This window comes from Rhododendron vialii, chromosome 1a (assembly GCF_030253575.1).
Source record: "Rhododendron vialii isolate Sample 1 chromosome 1a, ASM3025357v1".
Taxonomy (NCBI): domain Eukaryota; kingdom Viridiplantae; phylum Streptophyta; class Magnoliopsida; order Ericales; family Ericaceae; genus Rhododendron; species Rhododendron vialii.
In genome coordinates, this window is record NC_080557.1 from 18,888,860 (window position 1) to 18,908,711 (window position 19,852).

The window sequence follows — 19,852 nt, forward strand, 5'->3', positions numbered from 1 at the left end:
TTTGATTATGAACTAAATGGATAATCAAATGCTGACGTGACACATTTTAGTTATCGATTTTGATTATTCCCATTGCGGATGCTCTTAGGGGTAAAGTTAGTCTACCTATTTAAGCTGGAAATGACAACGTTTAAGGGCACAGTTGCCCCTGCTGTCCCTAAGGGGCAGCAGGGCCCCCGAGTCCGCTTCCCCCAAAAGATGCTAAAAGAAGGGCCCCTAAATGTATCATAGACTTGCGAAATCGAAATGGGAAATGGAAATGTTTTATTGATAGAACTGCCCAGAATTACAGGAGAAATGCAGGTTACAATTAATGAAGGAATACAGAAGAAGGAAAAGAGAGAGAAAGGAAAAGCAATTCTGGACATTACACAACTCCCTCTCCCACTCAAACACATCAGCCATATACCCAACTAACCAACCTAACTAATTCCCGTAAGGCCCTAACTAACTTCTTAACAACCCTCAGCTAATTGGAAATTTGTTTGGTGGTCTTGGGGCACCGCTTGCCCCAATATCTTTATTCACTGCACATTGTTGTGAAATCCGGTAATAAGTATTTAGGTCCCACAAAAAATGTGTAGTGTATTAAGGTGTTGAGGCAATATGTGGCGGTGCCCAAAATCATTAATTACACCTAAAGCACTGTCCATTTGAAACCCAATTGCGTTGTCCATCCTCAACTCATGTCAATGCAAACTACTCATGCATTTGCGTTAAGTCGATTGATTAGTGATTACATAGAAAACCCTAGATTGCACAGGATATTCATATTGCGAATTTGCAATTTTGTTTTGAACAAGAGATTGCGACAATTATGAATGAAAACCCTAGAACTTGATCTTGGTAAAAAGTTACTAGGGAAAATGGCACCTGAATTTTTCTTCAAATGTTCCATAAGCACCTAACTTTAGATTATTTCAATTAAACACATGTACTTGCAAAAAAAACCCCCCTAATTTAGACATCTGCAGTCATATTCCTTCCATTTTATAAAAAATGAATCATGGATCGAGCATTCGGACTGGTGGTAGAACGTTGAGGCAAGACGGGTATAAAAATAGAATGTCGAGAGAGAGAGAGAGAGAGAGAGAGAGAGAGAGAGAGAGAGAGATGGGAAGGGGGAGATATGGTGGTCAGTGTGTTTGAGGGAGAATAGGATTTTGATTTTGGGGAGATGAAGGTTTTGATTGTCTGCAACTTTTGGGGGCTGCTGTTGAGTGCCATGGGTCATTTAATGGAAAAAAAATGCCACGTCACCGTAAATTGCACAAAATATGACTGTAGATGTCTAAATGAATGAGTTTTGTAAGTACAGGTGTTTAATTGAAATAAACTAAAATTCATATATTTATGGAATATTTGGGTCAAAATTCAGGTGTCATTTTAAATTTTTCCCCAAATTACTTCCCTTAGCTATGCATTTTCCTTTCAAATACAATAGACTTTTAATTTAATAACAATGTCACCTGCGGTATATTATAGTACTCAACTTCTCTACCAAGGCCTAATGTATTGGCCCTTTAAACTTTTAAATTTTGACTAGTAAACTTGCGAAGCAGTCAAAGGAATTTTAGTTTGATGAGATTCGAATTTTGAATCTTTCTCTTTTAGTGGATGTGATCAAAATGGTCTCAAATACCATTAGAAATTACCTAATAATAGTGTCAAATAGAATTGAATATCTAATCTTTATTGCATTATCATAGCCCAAGAAACAACTTCAAAGATCCAAGATCCATTTGCTCTGAATATATTGAATTTTCGAAGAACCTATTTGCTAAATCTCAATAGGTAATTAGTTTTGGCATCAAAATTAGTCTTTGGAGGTCCCCCTATATTTGGACACATTGTGTTGGACACATAGATTTAAAACTGGTCACTACATAGAGTATCGGCCGCTATGTAGCAATTTTTCAGACCTTCACTACCGCTACACCTTTGATACCGGTGCCATCCCAAATTCACACCCATATTTTCCGATTCCCACTACATACCATTTCACATCCGATTTTTTGCCCACTATGGCTGCCACATGTGCTTTGGTGCCAAAATCGGCTACAACAAACTCACGATCGCTACACTTGATTCCCACAACATATCATTCGATACGGCCGCTACTGCTGCACCTGTACCTCTACCGCTATTTAAAACTATGGTTGGGCATAAATACACATGCGTACAAGTTCTAAATGAAACATATATAGAAAAGAGAAGAACCTCATTGATGGAAGATAAACAATTCTACATGCATGGAGCTTACTTCCATAACATAATTAGTAAATGGATACACCTTGTCACTATAAATAAGTACACAAGTACACAGTGAAAAAATTACAACACATGCAAACCTAAAATTCGAACCTCTTTAGACCAACGAGGTAAGTTGCCGCCTACAAGGGTTTTCAGCCACCACATCAAGACTAGACATCTGGCAATACGCAAGAGTATGATTCACAAAAGCTGCGAATGAAGCACCAAACAAGCTGTGACCCACTTGTAATTGAGTGATGCTACAGGTACCGACGGGGTCGGTACCGAAATCGTAGGGACGGCCGCGCCGCGCCGTCTCCGGCAACCGGTCGGCCGATCCGAGCCATCCAAAAATTCTATAAAAAAAAAAACGAGGGGGCCTACGCGGGAATCAACAGCATCCGAGGTGTGTAAGGTGCTTGATCCGAGCACCATTTTTTCGTGTATATATGTATATTCCGCCCCCTCGTTTTTTTTTTTATAGAATTTTTGGACGGCTCGGATCGGCCGTCCGGTGGCCGGAGACGGCTCGGCGCGGCCGTCCCTACGATTTCGGTACCGACCCCGTCGGTACCAATATCATTTTTGCTTGTAATTAGCCATTCTATAAAAAGAAAATCCAAAAAAAAAAAAAAAAACCTTGTAATATGCAATATAACAGATGTATTAATCTAAACCATAGAAACTTCAAATTCTAGTAGAGAGAATAGCTTATTTCTTTTTGGTAATTCATTAAGTTGAATTGCACATTTCCGAAGATCACAACTTGTATTAATACCAAAAGCTTGACTCTAGAACATTAATAGAAGCTAAACTGGTTGGCAATGGTTGAGGAGTTGATTGGGATTCATGTTTCTTCCTATGGTGAAGACCAAGGAAGTTATATCTTCCTATTTGAAAGAGATCTTCACTAAATCATCTTAGTGTCAGATTGGGATCCATTCTTCTATCATGTTTCTCCATGTGGTGAAGACCAAGGAAGTTGTACCTCCCTATTTGTAAGAGATCTCAACTAAATCATCTTAGTTCCAGATAAAACTAAGATCAGTAATTGGATAACCCTCAGTAATGTGATTGGTTTGTTCACACAAAAGCTAAATGCCCTCTCCAAATTATCAACCACTCACTCTTCTAACCTTTTTTGTTTAAAAAAAGAGAGCATGCTTTTGATGAAAATCTCAAGAATTAAACCAACAATTCCTATCAAGAATCTTCAGTGACTAAAACCGGTATTCCTTGAATTAAACAAGGTACCCTCCAATAATTTCCATATTGCCTTTGTAACTATGACCATATATTGCCATCAGGAAATACATATGTTCAAAAACTAAAGAAATCCATATATAATCACTTAACATTACTAAGTTGACAATAGGAGGACAAAACACTCTTAGGTAGGTTAAACTAGAAAGACCAGCCAAGTTAAAAGGGAAATTTTGACTTCTCTTGTTCAATTTTCTTTCCGTAACCGGTATAGTCAAATATAGAAACCTAAGATAAGAGGATGACAAGGAAAATGGATGACATAAAATACAAATAATCAGAACCCAATGGTAATTAGATGTAAAAGTGTAACGGCAAAAGAGTAGGCAAACCTAGTGCACGAGGCTTCCTACGCAGCCTTACCTCTACAAGCAGAGAGGCTGTTTCCGCGACTTGAACCTATGACTCTAGGTCACAATGGAACAACTTTACTGTTACGCTAGGCCCAAGTAACGGCAAAAGAGAATAAAAATAAAAGGCATAGTGTAGATAATTGAAATGCTCATAGCCCTCATTTGAGAAAGTGGATAATGGAGCTTATCTCTTCTAATTACAAATAGGTAAAGCTCATCAATGCCACCCAAAAATGACCAACACTCCAAAGAATCAAGCTAAACTGCATTAAAACAAAAAGTAAGAGAGAACTTTTTAGGAAAATCAATAAACAACTATGATTGTCAAGATCAGATGACCATATCCTTTCTTACTTGGGCCATATGAACGTTTCAAACCACCAAAATATGGAAGCTTTGAGAAAATAAATGATAATACTTTCAAATATTTGAACTTCTCATATTTAATCGAGGAAAAGAGGGAGGAACGTAACTCTATTCTAATTTGTCTTTTATATATGGTCTAACAAATTACTCCATCCACGCAACAATGCTACCTCGGTTTACAAGTTTAGAACACTACATTAACGGTGTGTCCAACTAATTGCTCAATAAAGTATCACATGAGAATTGAAAACTTGGAAAGTGGTAAAAACAAAAAAAAAACAAAAACAAAAAGCAAAAAACAAAAAACTATGCATGGAAAGTGGTTCTCATAACCTTTATTTGTACCTATAGTTAATCAATAGTGCTAGGTTTTTAAAGTTAATAATATTGATGCAAAATATGGCTCACAATGTTATAATTAAACTTAGTAACCTCTTTAGAAATAATCAAATTTTAGACTTTGGATAACCAAAACTAACAACCTTTTGCCAATAACCAAATTTAATAAACCTCACATTCTCAATCAAATACACGCATCATTACAAAAAAAGAAGTTCTATCTCTTCCCTTTTCCCTTTTCCCCTTTCTCTCTTTTTCTTTTTCAACAATGTTTTCAAAAAAAATATTTTACTTAAATTTTTTTTTAAAAACTCTTTCCGCAACCACCCCCCCCCCCCCCCGCCCCCCTCCAAAATAATAATAATAATAATAATAATAATAATAATAATAATAATAGTTTTTAAAAAACATTTTTATACAAAAATATTGTTCTTTTTTTGAAATTTTTTTTGTAGAAGAAAATGTTTTTTTTTAAAACCTTTTCTTATATAAATTTTTTTTTTCAAAAACAGTAATTACACAAAAGCTGTTTTTCTTAAAACCGTTTTTCTTTTTTTTAAAAATTCAAAAAAAGTTCAAAAATTATTGCCTATTTCTAATAAATAGTTTTTATTAGGCTTAAAATTATTTTTAGAAAAAACTATTTCTATGTTCACAGTTATTAGTTTTTTTGGAATTTAAAAAGGTGATGTGGTAACTTTTGTTATTCATTTTGATTATGTCATTGTGGACCTCTAAATTGCTTACTTTAGCAATCTCTTAAATGGATAATCAAAAGCTGATGTGACAATTTTTTGTTATCCATTTTTCATTATAGAATTATGGATACCCCTTATAACTGATGAGAAAGTTCTGTTCACATTCACTATAGTAGTCAATTAGGATAATCTGGGCATACCGTGGATGAAAAATAATGCAAGTCCTAAGAATCCTTTCGAAATTGCCAATGGAGCCTCTTCATTCTACAAACACTAAAACACCCAGTTATAATTATATTTCTCAAAAGCACTTGGAGAAAGTAGAAAAGATGCATGCACCACCCCATAACAAAGTCAATTGAGAAAAATAGTAGCGGAAGATAACTTTTTAATATCGAAAGAATTGATGTGGCTTGAATCCATTGAATTCTCTAACTTTTCCCTACACCATTAGAAACTTACTTGTCTCAATGATTTAAAAGAGTTAGTATGTACTTTTTGAATTAGAAGCTATGACCTAGACCATTTAGCCCATTCAGGGTTTAGAAGATTTTGACTTCTAGAATAGGAGAAAATGTATATAGTTACCATCAGAAAAAAGGCAAATGCAAAACTCAATTTGCTATAATGAACTATGGGATGAACTTAATTTGCTATAATGAACTCAATTTGTTTCTCTTAGCCTTGTTCTTTGGGTTGTAATGAACTATGGGATGTAATGACTCTTTTATCTATGAAGTTCTTCTTTATTGTCAAAAAAATAAAAATATGAAAAAAAGAAAGAAAGAACCATGGAATTAGGGGTTTAGGAAGACTGGATTCCTTAATTCCAATAGAAAAATAAAACCCTCATGTATATGTACTTGAGTAAATGTTTTTCACAGACTAATACAACCCATAAGGGCACAAATGGCATAACTGGACTGTACATTCGACCACAGTGAAGCATACAAAGAGAAAATGACAACAATAAGCATAGTTGTGAGTGTCATGTTACCATAAATTTCTTCTGGTGCTAAATTCTCCCAACATCCTCAAACCCTTTTCTCTCAATATACTCAAGTATGAGAACCTTTATAAAATCGTATACAAACTTAGATGGGTAAATTACACAAGAACATGATAGAAAAAAGCCCCACAATATGAGAAAAAAGAAACTGAATTTGGTGCATACCTATTTCACGAAAAGCAAATTCAAGCACAAAATCGAAGAAGCTGTACAATGCCAATCAACTTCTGATCCCTTCACGGAAAGGTCAAATGGTTGAAGACCCAAGCGACTACATTTCAGTTAGTACACAGCATTAATTTAAGAAGAAAGAACATATTTTACACAGCATTAATTCAGCACTATGTATATACCCAACTCTTTTCTTAATCTCCAAATCCTTTTACAACTTTTAAACCTGTAGGATTGTTGAAGTTTAGAAGTAAATGGTTGTTATCATAGAGTGATATTCAATGCAACCTATGAGAACTTTGGTCGAAAATAATACTCCATCTTAGGCCTCGTTCTGCTTAACATTTTTGTGCTTATTTGACTTTTTTTCGCACTTGTTTGTTTTGCGCCAATTTTTTTTTTTTTGACTTTCCAATTCGTCTCAAGTAAAAAAATATTTACTTTTACCAAAATATTTTGATCAAGGACCACTTTCGACTTTTTGAGCTTAAAAGTGGTCCTTAGTGGTCATTGATCAAAATATTTGGGCGTTTTTGGACCAGAGGTTTGAAGACTTAGGAGCCGCAAAAGCATATTAATATTACATTAGTTAACCGCAACTTTCAATCGACTTTTTGAGCTTAAAAGTGGTCCTTGATCAAAATATTTGGGTTTTTTGGGACCGGAGGTTTGAAGACTTAGGAGCCGCAAAAGCATATTAATATTACATTAGTTAACCGCAACTTTAAATTAATGTAATTTTTACATTGAGAAATGATTGAGAATATTTCTGAATTGAGAATAATCTTAATGTGTTTTGGTGGCAATGAAGATCGTGAAGTAGTAGTGAAAAATTATAACTTTGAGAATATTCTTAATCTTTTTTCTAGTGTTAGTGGTGGTGGTAGTGGTGGCGAAATAATGGTAGTAGTGGTGGTGAACTAATGGTGGTGTAGGTGATTGAGTGGTAGAGAGGTGGTGGTGGTGGAAGTGTACGTACATGTGAAATAAAAGTGGATGTGGTGGAGGTATGGTGGTGGAGTGATGAGGGTGGAGGTGGTGGTGGTCGTAGTAGTCAAGTAATGGTGGTGGAGATGTGGTGGTACATTGTAGTGACGAACTGATGGCGGTGGAGGCGGCGGTGGCAGTCGTGATCGATAGCAGTAGTAGGGGAAGGGGTGGTGGTTGTTGTGATTGGGTGAGTAGGCAATGATGGAGGTGGAGTGAATGTGCTGAAGGGTTGGTAGTGGTGGTAAAGTGGCAGTGGTGGAGGAATTATGGTGGTTGTAGTAGTGAAATGATGGTGGTTGTGGGGTGAATTGATGGTGGTAGAAGGGCGGAAATGGTGGTGGTGGGGTGGAGATGGAGTTTTAGGCGTTGCAATCATAATTTGTTGTGTAGTAATAGTAAATAGAGTGTTTTCAGTTATAACAAAGGGCAAAATAGTAATATAAATCTAAAAATGGACTTGGGAAAATTAAATACTAACACTAGATAATAAGTAATAGAACAACTAGAATATTGGACAATAAATTTTTGCTTAAAATTAAAACACATTTTTGGGGCCCTGAAGTTCTGTTTGAGTTCCATTTTGCAAACAATCATATTCATATCCTTTGTCCCAAGTTGTTTGTTGGGATCCTCAATCTTTCCAAAATTGTATAGTTCGAATTTAATAACAATTTCAATAGTGAGATCTGTTGGTGATATTACAAAAGTTTACACCAAAAATAAATATTACAGTGGACAAATTAACTGGCTGAGTCGCGGAAATCTTGCTCTCTTTAAGGAGATTCAAGCCCTCTACGGTAATAAACCGGTGCAGTAAAAAATCTCTGACTTTGTCCCCTCCATAATATAAACAGCCCGATAATTTATCGTATGGTTCGGACCTACTCTGCACAAGTAGGAGAACCTAAAGCTCCACAAATAAAATACCCTTACACTTTGCCCAAGACTTTCACGTACATATTAAAAACTCACCGACTTTTTTTAGAGAACAAAGATGGAAGGGAGAATTGAGTATGGAAATGCTAAGTATTTTGAGAAGTCTTAGTATTACTATGTGCTTACAAAACCACTTATGCAAGCTATATATAGGCAAGAAAGAATCCATATCATATCTTTTAATTAATGACTAAATCCACTTGGATATGGATAGATTTGCTAGATATGAATTGATATGAAAGATATGCTCACGATTCTTTCTAGATTTGCTAGATTTTTTTAGATTTACTAGATATTCTCATTGATTCTTCTAGATTTGCCTAGATATCCAAATAACCGCTAAGATAAGAGCCTCTCATGCAGATATACACATGACTTGTAAAAGTCTAGCATCAGAAGATGTACAGAAATTTAATATTAAAACAATAAATTTCCAACAAGACCGCCAAACGTGGGGCCTAAACTTAGGCTTATGGTAGCAATACAAATTGTTCATTTCGAAGAGCTTGTTAAGTAGACCATCCAAGTTAAAAATTAACCAAATAGATTTGTGGAAGAAAATTTTGATTGACAATATGATTTGAAAGTTGAACTGTGACCCATTTTTTTCTTTCTTTTTGTATGAATTTGTTTTATACAAAGGTATCGATGTTCAACGAAGCTATTTTTTATTTATTTATGCAGACGATACTTTTTGAGCTTTGCAAAATAAACAACAACCCGTCTATGATACCGACCAAATTGCATCGATGGTGCACAAATCGGTAGACGGACTTGTATGAAGAATGAATTATAATTTGCAGATCTCCATATGGATAAAAGCTGGAGGTTAACTGCATTTGTATGGATTTTTGATTTTTTTTTTTATTGTCTTCTCCATATGGGTTTTCCCATTCCAGTTCCAATTAAAGTGACATTGGGCGAATTTATTTTGGATTTTGGACTTCAGCTTGGGACTGGTCTTGGTGGATAGTACTTCCTCTGTCCCTTTTTTAGAGTCTAGTATTCTATTTTGGGCTATCTCTCAATAAGTATCTATTTTTGTAAAGTTAGTGGGTAAAAATTTATGAATTTTTCATTTTGCTCATAAAAGTATATCCAATTTTGAAAAGTTAATAAATAAAAATGTAATGATAATGTCTTTATAGAGGGTAAAGAGGAAAAGTTGAGGTAAAAGTTGATGTGAAATGTATAATGATGATCAGATGATGTCTTTTTAATTAGTTGGAGTTACGAAACGCGACACTTAAAAAGGAACGGAGGGAGTAGTAGTTTTGGAGGTTTTTCTCCGGATTGGGTTGACTGGTTTAGGAGGGTTTTTCTCATCATTAGTTTTTTGTGAGGGTAGTTAAGGTATTTGGACAAAGAAATACTCCACTATTAAAGAGAGAAGGATATTATTGTAACTTTACATAATGGAGACAAAAATATGGAGACAAAAATTGGGATGCCAAAGATCACTTTCTCTTCGCAAAATAAAGAAGGATAATAATTTTCACACCCACTCTTACAGATGCACACATTTTCTTCGGGAGAAGTTTTTGGGTGGCGTGCGGCTACCACGTGGTACTTTGTCAATGATCTCAATCGTCTAAACGTATTTTAAACGGTTTGAATTTTAAAAAGGAAAGAGATGGAGAATAAATATGGATCATTTGGGTCTGGGCCGTTCGGGTGCTGTCATATCGTACTCATTCGGCATTCAAAACTGTTTTCCAATTTGAAAAGTTTTTGAATGCCGTGCGGATACCACATGCGTGGTACCATCGAGGATCTCAACATGTACTCCAAATCCAAATTCGACAGTACAAATGGAAAATAATCTGACTCGTCTGTCAGTGCAAACCAAACTCGACAGTACAGAGGACCATAGCCATAGGTTGACTGGACGGAAGCCTCGTCCCCACAAGTGCTCTCATCAGTCCAAACACAGCCAATTGTAAAAGTGTACTAAAAGGGGAAAAAATTTCACATTACCACTTAACTTTTTACACAAATTACATATAAATATTTGATCTTATTGAAATATCACATTAACACCTGGTGTATTAAAGAAATTATCAATTAAACTCCTGCCGTCAACTTCCTTCCAAAAACAAATGGAAAATATGTTTCTCTCCTCGGTTTTGCTACCAAACAAATTTTTTTACACAAATTATGAAAATATTTTTTGTGGGGCTTATTTTTAGGTCTCACATAAATTATTCGATCCTGTAACGCCTTCAATTTTGGGTACGTTAAAAAAGGCAATTTTATTGAAAATCTAAATAAAGTCTGGCTCAATATTACAACATAATTCTCCCAATAATACTTTATTAAACAAAAGGAGGGTAGACTAGGGTTCCTATCTACTGCTCCGCCTCTTCTTCCATTCTGGCCATCTCTTCGGCTCCAAACGCTTCCAAGGTGTAAAGTTCACTCTGTTCATCTATAAGATCTGACACATTATACCGGCGTCGCCACCAATATAATATGTCAGGGTTACCAAAGGTAATACCGTGAGCTACAAAAGCTCAATAGAATAATCCTATACACACCAACCATTAACTTACAAATAGCAGGATATGGCACACATCTCATGATTGTCACATAACTCATGCATAAATGAATAAAAATGACACATCCACATTCGCTATCTTCCTAGCGTTGGTGTCCGTGATTTTCTGAGTTTCTCCTACGCGACTCATCGTAGACCGTGTCTCTATTTTCACTTTTCATAACCAAATCAACATTTTCAAAATCCGTTTTTAACACACCCAACCTCGGTTCCGCCGTTCCGGTCTCCCGAGTATCCTCACAATGGTTCCGCCGCACCGGGTTCCCATTGGCACACGATTGCATTGGCTCCGTACCGCGGATAACCAAGCCATAACTCACCATGGTTCTGCCGCTCCGGGTTCCCATGGGAACGCACACAATTCAAAACCCTCGGTTCCGCCGCTCCGGGTTCCCAATTGGGGTTTTCGAAATCTAAACCCTCGGTTCCGCCGCTCCGGGTTCCCAAGTATCCCACAATGGTTCCGCCGCTCCGGGTTCCCATTTGGGGTTTTCGAAATCTAAACCCTCGGTTCCGCCGCTCCGTGTTCCCGAGTATCCCCACATTGATTCCGCCGCTCCGGGTTCTCATTGGGTTTTTCACAAATCTTACTTTTGCACACGCACACAACTCACATAATGCCACCCAAAACCGGTCATTATGTAGTTTCAAAATATTTCCTTCCTCGAAAAACATTTCCTTTCATTAATCACACCCTAGGTGTCATGTTTCTACTTTCTCGATTCTCGTGTCTCGTTACATGCAAAGACTCCGCGGTCGGACTTTTCACATACGCAACCATAAATCATTCATTGTAATCTAACAAGATCATCCAATTCTATATTGTTACTCATGCTCAAAACCATCTTAAAGATCAAAATACGAATACTTCTAATCAAACAATAAAGTCTTAACTTTTGAAAATCGTTCTTTCTTCCTTTGTGGGAAGTTCAATACAACATATGTTTATTTAAAAAAAGGTCATTTATCTAGCATGCTCGTACTTCCATTAGCGAGATAAACTTATTGACAATCATGCATTGTAAACGATAGATAACCTTATCTACTTAAGGAAAACGATAAGGATATTGATACTTTGAATCAAGAACATTCTACTTTCTAACGTACGATTCTGTGCTATACGTAGAGTTAAGGGGTTCTAATTATACTTAGGGAAGTGAGTAGAGAAAATCTACATGATGGTAATGTCATTTCAATATTTTGTAAAACGAGCTTGCTATTTATTCCTAATACTTTAACTTGCCTTATCATAAACAAAAATAACTAAAGTTATACTAGGGAGAATGAGAAGAGATTTTTCTACCTTGATCCGAAACTAGTCGGGGCCGAATAAGCTAGTTGGAAGTTTTCTACGGGCGGTGAAACTCGCAAATCTGGACCAAACTTTGGATGGCAGTAACTCGGTCAATATTTGGCCGAATATGATCGTTCTTGGGTCGAGATTGAAGCTCTCAAAGTGCCCTACAACTTTCGTGAAGAAAGTTGATCCTAGAAACTACTTTAGGTAGGAGAAAAATGGTGATAAAGGAGGAGACAGTATGCTGACTGGAAATTGAAATCCGAGATTTTTACTGAACTTCGGATGCCAATATCATTGTCATTTCTTCACCGATTGGGGTGGTTTTTGGGTCTAACTTGAAGGTTTCGAAGTGCTCTACAACTTTCCCGAAGGAAGTTAGCTCTAAAAACTAACCTAAGAGGGAGAAAACTGAGGATTTTCAAAGGGCAGTAGGCTGCCTGGAAAAAACAGAAATGGTTTCTAGAGAGAAGTGAGAGCAAAAAGTGAAGGTGTGAGTTGAATGGAAGGCATGGAGTGCTATTTATAGCCAACACTTGAGCTCCTCCTCCCTCTTCTATGGCCAGCCCTCCCCTCTCTCCTTTCTCCCATGGATTTGCTCCATTGAGTTGTCATTTCAAGTCTTAAATCAAATCCTAGCCTTCCTTCACTAGTCATTTCCATTCTAGGCCAAATCTAGGTTATCATGAAGGGTTTTTGACTTGTCAAGTCTATGGGAAGGTTGCTTGCAAGAAAGAATATAATCATGGGCTAGCTTTGTACTTTGGAAGACTAGAATGGGTTGGCATGTAGTAAATAGGCTTAGGGCTATTAAGATTGCTTGTGTAAGTGTCCAAAACACAATCACACACTCCACCTCCCTCTCCCATTCGGCCTCTCTCTCTCTCTCTCTCTCTCTCTCTCTCTCTCTCTCTCTTGTGTCTATATACATCCAAGAAAATCTAGGAAAGTAAGTCTAAGATTATTAGGTTTAAGGCTAGAGCATAGGTGTGCATGCATGCATGCATGGCTAGTCTTGCTTCTTTTGGAAGCAAAATGATGGGATTCTTTGTATGACTTGTCTTGTCATGCTTATTGGCAAGTCAAAGGTCTATTAACCAAGGGACAAAAATTCCCCTAACAATTATGGACCAAGGGGTAAAGGAATATTGGTAATAATTAGGGTTTGAAATGACTTGTCATGGGAGTAAAAATGATTACTCATATGGTCTAATGGTCCTATAGGGTTTGAAGGGGTTCATAAGGCTCAAAGATGGTCTAAAAGGTCCAATTAGGGTTAGGGTAATGTAACTAGGTGAATCGGTAGTTTGGTTTGTACAACTAGTCGGTTGGAAACTAACCTTACTCGCCAAGTAGGATTTCTAGCCAAGAAATATAATTTAAAGATTTTACCTAACTCGTTAGGAAAATATACAAGTGCTTTTATAAGCATACTTGTTTTTAGAAAATGACTAGATTGCTCGGCGTGAAAGATATAATTTTATAACTCTCAAATCTAATTATGACGGATTATAAAAATTAAAAAAAAATTTAGTAGCAAATCCAAGTAAATAAAAATAATATTTAAATATTTAACAAAATTTTTATTTACCAAAAATCAGGGTCGTTACAAACTATCCCCCTTAAAACAATTTCGTCCTCGAAATTGGCACGTGACTATAGATTAGACTTGGTCGCTATATTGGGTCTTGAGCTCCTTTAACTCAGCAGGAGCCATTCGGTACGGCGCCATAGAGGTTGGTGGCATTCCCGGTTGGAGTTCTATAGAGAAGTCTATTTCTCTTTGGGGCGGTAAGCTAGGAAGTTCTTCAGGAAAAACATCAGCATACTTGCATACGATGCGTGGTAATCCCACTTCCATTCTATTGGCTTCTTCTAATTGGAGACTAGCGAGCCATCCAAATAGTTGATTCTGCCACTCGGATCTTCTCGTCGTCGGGCTCACCTTTTGTCTATCCCCCTTAAATTGGGAACAAGTTCCTACGGGGGTATACGCGGTCACCATCTTCAGATGGCAGTCTATGACCGCTTGATGTACTGATAGCCAGTTCATCCTCAGGATTACGTCAAAATCCGCCATGTCGTTCACTCCAAAATTGCAGTTTAGGCGCAGGTTGGCTACTTCTAGTTCGCACCTCTTTACACTAGACTAACAGTTATACTCCCCCCAAACGGTGATGTTACTTTCATACTCGTACTTAGGGGTTCTGTTTCTAGGGCTAGAGTAGTTACACAGGCAGTAGATATGAATGAATGTGATGCTCTAGAGTCAAACAAGGCTTGCTCACAGGTACTATACAATAATAGCGTACCTTGGATCACAAAGGGATCCTGCTCTTGTGCCTCAGTTTGTAGCGCAAAGATACGCCCTCCAGGGCTTTGCTGGTATCTCATGGGCTGCTTGTCCTTATTCTGCCCATTCTGTTGCTGCAATGGGTCTCTAGGGTTTTGCTTCTCAAAACCGGCCTGCTCAGGTTGTTGAGCCTTCTGATTTTCAAAGCTTTCAATCCTCTCCCTTTGAAGTTGAGGGCAGTCGCACTTATAGTGTCCCATAGCCTGGCAGTTGAAGCATTGAACTGTCGCTATGTCTCGACCACCTCTTTTCTGCTCGCCACTTCCGGAGATTGAGGTCTTCCAGGGTTGGTTGCTTTGAGGCGGGATAGAGGGTTTGGTGGGGTAGGGCCCATGGTTACTGTTGGGGGATTGGGTTCGGATTTGTCCGCCTGTCGCCTTCCTCCATCGAGTTTTGAAGTCACTCTCCTCACTCTCTAGCCGGAGAGCACACTTCACAACCTCGCTATAGGTGGTGAAAGCTTGAGCCACCACAGCCTTGCGAGCAGTAGTCAGCCCCCACTCAAACCTTTTGGCCTTCTTGTCTTCGGTTGGTATAGAAGTTAGGGCATAACGGGACAGTTCCTCAAATTTGGCTGCGTACTGGGTGACGGTTAATGTTCCTTGCTTGAGATTCAAGAACTCCTGTTCCTTGGCTAAGCGAAGGGGCGTGGGAAAGTACTTGTCGAGAAATAGAGTCTCGAACTCAGCAAAGGTCATGGTGGCAATGTCATGGGTTGCCTCCATTAGATCCCACCAGTAGCGGGCTTCTCCTTTCAGCTGGTAAGTGGCTAAGGCCACTCGATCTCCGTCTTGGGTAATCCCTAAGGTTTTGAGGATCATCTTGACCTCATTCAGCCATGTCTCGGCCACGACAGGGTTGGTGTCCCCATGAAAGGTCGGAGGTCGACGTTTGCAGAACTCGTTCATCGCTCGGGTTCGGGTCAAAAGTTCGTCGTTATGGTTTTGGTTTTGGCGGTTGGCGTTCAAGGCAGTTATGAACGCTTGCATGATCTGGGCTAGGTCGGGGTTCGCGTTTGAGGGTCCTCCATTATCGTGTCCTAATCCATTGTGTCGATTCGCCATCTACGAGTAAAAATTGAAAGGGGAAAGTTTTAGTCTACTTAAACAATTTTTCCTTTTGCAAATGGTGTTTCTTTCGAAGGTCGAAAGTAGTTTATCGAGTAGTATGCAACAATACTCTCTTAATAAAAGCAAGTTTTTCACAAATAAGCATAGAGTTCCACTAATGGCAAGTAGGGACACGTACGTGAATAGAGACCAAGAACATAATAGAATAAGTAGTAACTGAAATAAGCCCTTCATTAATAACATAAGAAGAGTACAGATTTAAACAGATAGGAGTGATCCTAATTCTCGACATCCTACATCCCGAAGGATTACAATCGGCCTAATATATGTCTAAATGGCGTCGTTGGGTTCGGGTCTCGCCCATCCTCGAGATTCTCTACCATCTCTCATCCAAAGCTTGGCGTAAATGACGTTCGTATTCTTTGATGATCGCTGCGAGTGCGACGATCATGGTGAGAGCCCAGTACCAAAAGGTGTTGAGACGATTGCTCTCGGCGAACCATCGTGGCATGCCTATTGTGAGCACCGCACAAAATATGATGAGGGCGAAAAGTTGCAGCCATAGGGTTTGGATTGTTATGGTTATTTCGGCTCGCTCGATTTCTCGGAATATGGCGTCTTCCGGAAATCCTTGTCGTCGGGTTGCCATGGCTCGGCTCGGTTTGATAGGATAGGATTTGGAGGGGTTATGATGGTGAGGGAGATGATGAAATGGAAGTGGTGGTGGGGTATATATAGGGGACGGAAAGGTGGGTGGGGGAGGGAAAAGATTTGAAATTCAAATTTTGAAATTTGAAGTTTGGAGGTGCGGTTTGCCGCGCCTAATGGGGTTGTGCTCGGCACTCGGTGCTAGGTTCCGCTCTCATCGTTTAAAAGGCGTGGAAAATATTTATCCAAGAACGAGCCGCAAGATTTACTAACACCAAAAATGTTTTCGAGTTTCTAAGTCCCACATTCGATTCTTGATTTAAGTCATCATCCAATTGTTCGGGAATTCCCAGTTCGGCCGTATTGCCAATTTCCGTGCCTTGCTTCAATCCGAGGATTGTTTTGACAGAATTCTACCCAATTTGGGACGGTAAACTTAAACTCAATTCACGTTTGTGCAATGGTCAAACTATCTCGTGGTTCTACCCATTCTACCCATGGCCGAGGCTTTGAACCTAAAGCTTTGATACCAAGTTGTAACGCCCCCAATTTTGGGTACGTTAAAGAAGGCAATTTTATTGAAAATCTAAATAAAGTCTGGCTCAATATTACAACATAATTCTCCCAATAGTACTTTATTAAACAAAAGGAGGGTAGACTAGGGTTCCTATCTACTGCTCCGCCTCTTCTTCCATTCTGGCCAGCTCTTCGGCTCCAAACGCTTCCAAGGTGTAAAGTTCACTCTGTTCATCTATAAGATCTGACACATTATACCGGCGTCGCCACCAATATAATATGTCAGAGTCACCAAAGGTAACACCGTGAGCTACAAAAGCTCAATAGAATAATCCTATACCCACCAACCATTAACTTACAAATAGCAGGATATGGCACACATCTCATGATTGTCACATAACTCATGCATAAATGAATAACAATGACACATCCACATTCGCTATCTTCCTAGCGTTGGTGTCCGTGATTTTCTGAGTTTCTCCTATGCGACTCATCGTAGACCGTGTCTCTATTTTCACTTTTCATAACCAAATCAACATTTTCAAAATCCGTTTTTAACACACACAACCTCGGTTCCGCCGTTCCGGTCTCCCGAGTATCCTCACAATGGTTCCGCCGCACCGGGTTCCCATTGGCACACGATTGCATTGGCTCCGTACCGCGGATAACCAAGCCATACCTCACCATGGTTCTGCCGCTCCGGGTTCCCATGGGAACGCACACAATTCAAAACCCTCGGTTCCGCCGCTCCGGGTTCCCAATTGGGGTTTTCGAAATCTAAACCCTCGGTTCCGCCGCTCCGGGTTCCCGAGTATCCCACAATGGTTCCGCCGCTCCGGGTAGGGCTGTCCATACACCCGACCCGACCGACCCGACCCGACCCGACCCGACCCAAAAATAGACCTAACGGACGGATCTGATTACCCTTTTCGGTCGGGTTCGGGTCCTTTTGGTCGGGTTTTGGAAATTGTCGGTCGGGTGTCGGGTGTAGCATATAATTTATCGGATGGACCCGACCCGACCGACATATATATTTACACTACTAAAAATTCCTACCCGGCTGTCCAGTACTCCAGTTCACACTTCCAGTTCCAAATTTCCTCCTCTGTCCTCATGCCTCCTCCTCCCCCAAATCAATCTCTCTCTCTCTCTCTCTCTCTCTCTCTCTCTCTCTCTCTCTCTCTCTCCCTCCCTCTCCCGATCGACACAGACTTCTCCTTTTGCCTGCAAAGATGAAACTTATGAGAGTAGATCTTGACCCAAACCCAAACGTAGGGCTTGTTTCTCATAAGTCATACCTACGTTTTTCATCTGGGTGTTTATCCATCGCCGAGACGAGTGTGTGAACGAAAAACTTTGAGTGTTGATTGCGAAAATGAAGCTTGGTTCAGATCTAAATTTGGGTCAAGAAAATCAGTGTCCATACATACGATTGCAGTGAAAATGTTGAAGAAGATGGAGGTGGTGGTCACAGGTAAACTTCGTTTAGATCTAAATTTGGGTCAAGAAAGTCAGATTGTTGATGCAAGAATTCTGGGGTTGTTCTTGTTGTTCGTAATAGTCAACATTATTTTGGAGATGAGCTTGGATCTGTAATATTCATTTGTTATTTTAGAGATTTTGCTTAATCTGTTCTTGTTCTCGACTATTCTTGTTCTTGTTCTGCAAACCCGACCGGACCCGACCGACCCGACGGCAAACCTGATCGAGCGGTTTCTATAACTTCTTCGGTCGGTTTCGGGTGGCTGAAATACCAACCCGACAAATATTCGGTCGGGTCTAACCCGACCCGAACCCGACCACACCCGACCCGTGGACAGCCCTAGCTCCGGGTTCCCAATTGGGGTTTTCGAAATCTAAACCCTTGGTTCCGCCGCTCCGGGTTCCCGAGTATCCCACAATGGTTCCGCCGCTCCGGGTTCCCATTTGGGGTTTTCGAAATCTAAACCCTCGGTTCCGCCGCTCCGTGTTCCCGAGTATCCCCACATTGATTCCGCCGCTCCGGGTTCTCATTGGGTTTTTCACAAATCTTACTTTTGCACACGCACACAACTCACATAATGCCACCCAAAACCGGTCATTATGTAGTTTCAAAATATTTCCTTCCTCGAAAAACATTTCCTTTCATTAATCACACCCTAGGTGTCATGTTTCTACTTTCTCGATTCTCGTGTCTCGTTACATGCAAAGACTCCGCGGTCGGACTTTTCACATACGCAACCATAAATCATTCATTGTAATCTAACAAGATCATCCAATTCTATATTGTTACTCATGCTCAAAACCATCTTAAAGATCAAAATACGAATACTTCTAATCAAACAATAAAGTCTTAACTTTTGAAAATCGTTCTTTCTTCCTTTGTGGGAAGTTCAATACAACATATGTTTATTTAAAAAAAGGTCATTTATCTAGCATGCTCGTACTTCCATTAGCGAGATAAACTTATTGACAATCATGCATTGTAAACGATAGATAACCTTATCTACTTAAGGAAAACGATAAGGATATTGATACTTTGAATCAAGAACATTCTACTTTCTAACGTACGATTCTGTGCTATACGTAGAGTTAAGGGGTTCTAATTATACTTAGGGAAGTGAGTAGAGAAAATCTACATGATGGTAATGTCATTTCAATATTTTGTAAAACGAGCTTGCTATTTATTCCTAATACTTTAACTTGCCTTATCATAAACAAAAATAACTAAAGTTATACTAGGGAGAATGAGAAAAGATTTTTCTACCTTGATCCGAAACTAGTTGGGGCCGAATAAGCTAGTTGGAAGTTTTCTACGGGCGGTGAAACTCGCAAATTTGGACCAAACTTTGGATGGCAGTAACTCGGTCAATATTTGGCCGAATATGATCGTTCTTGGGTCGAGATTGAAGCTCTCGAAGTGCTCTACAACTTTCGTGAAGGAAGTTGATCCTAGAAACTACTTTAGGTAGGAGAAAAATGGTGATGAAGGAGGAGACAGTATACTGTCTGGAAATGGAAATCCGAGATTTTTACTGAACTTCGGATGCCAAT